The sequence below is a fragment of the Callorhinus ursinus genome, unplaced genomic scaffold (genome assembly GCF_003265705.2).
Source record: "Callorhinus ursinus isolate GAN/ISIS: 27379988/994484 unplaced genomic scaffold, GSC_fseal_2.0 scaffold2, whole genome shotgun sequence".
NCBI classification, from domain to species: Eukaryota; Metazoa; Chordata; class Mammalia; order Carnivora; family Otariidae; genus Callorhinus; species Callorhinus ursinus.
In genome coordinates, this window is record NW_027397064.1 from 84744904 (window position 1) to 84746783 (window position 1880).

At 31.2% G+C, this 1880-nt stretch overlaps 1 non-coding gene across 1 annotated transcript; it reads right to left on the reverse strand.

Annotated features, from left to right (window-relative positions):
• Positions 1 to 333: 333 nt before the first annotated feature.
• On the reverse strand, positions 334 to 437 carry LOC112813212 (U6 spliceosomal RNA). The gene has a single exon (XR_003205475.1). It is a non-coding gene; the product is annotated as a U6 spliceosomal RNA (small nuclear RNA).
• Between the last annotated feature and the right edge of the window lie 1443 nt (positions 438 to 1880).

Sequence of the window (1880 nt, forward strand, 5' to 3'; positions counted from 1 at the left end):
ATGTCATCTCATTACTTTCTCATTATTATTATTTTTTTAATTAAATGATAGATGACACAATGTTACATTAGTTTCAGGTGTACAACATATAATTTGACAAGTCTAAAAAATATTAAATGCTGGGCGCCTGGGTGGCTCAGTTGGTTAAGCGACTGCCTTCGGCTCAGGTCATGATCCTGGAATCCCGGGATCGAGTCCCGCATCGGGCTCCCTGCTCAGCAGGGAGTCTGCTTCTCCCTCTGACCCTCCCCCCCTCATGCTTTCTCTCTCTCTCTCATTCTCTCTCTCAAATAAATAAATAAAAAATCTTTAAAAAAAAATAAAAAAAAAATAAAGAATATTAAATGCTTCACAAATTTGCATGTCATCCTTGCACAGGGGCCAGGCTAATCTCTGTATCATTCCAATTTTAGAATACGTACTGCCAAACTGAGCACTACTTTCTTATTATTTACTGTAAATATGGTGATGAATTATTTACATGGAAAGTACTCCAAGAAAAGAAAACAGGTTATTTGTGTTGAAAGACCCTGAAATAATAAAGACATAAAATGATATACTGCAATGAATTGCATAATCAAAATGGGAAATAATAGTAGAGGAGGAAACAGGAGAAGAGAAGACAGGGCTAGGAGAATTATCAGGTAATATGTATTTTCTGAGGCTCTGGAACCAGCATTTTACCATAACTTTATAAGGTAGTTTTGTCATTGTAGCAAAGATTTTCTGAAAAACCTCATTGCTTTTTTAGAAAAGCACTTAAGATATTTAAATAATAGGTATTTCATTGGTTAATGTCAGATATTCCCATTTAATACAAAAAAATTTTTAAACTTAATTGCTTCATCTATATTTTGTTTCTAACAGATGTAGTTAACCCAAATACTTATATTTTAATATTAATAGATCAAATAAGAATTAAAATTTTATTTTCCTGAGTATTTAAATATAGTCTAAGTAATTTAAGTTAAAAGGCATATACTTTCCTTTATTGTGTAAATATTTCCTTTATTAAAATTTTTAATTTTCATATAAACTAGATCTTTTCTGAAATATATATATTTTTCTTCCATCGTTTTATTTTTCAATCTTTGTCCCATTTCCATATTGCTTAAATTATTGTATGAGCTGAATACCTAGAAAGACAAGCCACTTCTTCTTACATACTTTTTGAAATATTTATTCTTTATTGTCAACATTTAACAAAATTCCTTCCACAAACCCCTCATCCGTGCAAATGCTGTTGGGGTTTGAGTTGGTCTACAATTTTTATATGATATATATATATATAAATTTTGCAATTTTAAAAACTATGAATATCTGTGAAAAGCATGGTAACACATGAATTTAAACATGTTTTCCTATACAAAGTGATTGTAATTGCTCTTCAACTCCTTTCAATCTCTGATTGTACCAGTGTTGCAATGAGCTTACTTCAAGAGTATATGTAACAGGAACTATTATTATATTTTCTTAAACCTAATTTCCTACATTACATTAGTGATTTCAAAACATACAAACATATTTCTTCAATTTTTCAATTATCTATTATAATTATCAATTATAAGTGTAGTGTCTATATATTTTTTGAGATGAACTTTTTCTATTCTGAATCAATGAATATGCTAGAATGTTTCTTAAGTGGCAACTCCTCAAACTTGGCATCTTTATTAGTTTGCATACTTCTAAGCTAAGCTAGGAACTACTTTTTTTTGCATTGCTTTGGTACGTTCCAATATGTGGCCTAGAGCATATTTTTACAGCATTTTAAAAAAGATTTTATTTATTTATTTGAGAGAGAGAGTGTGGGAGGAAAGGGAGGGTGGGGGGGGGGGGAGAGCAGGAGAGAGAGGGGGAGGGAGAGGAAGAGGGAAAGAATC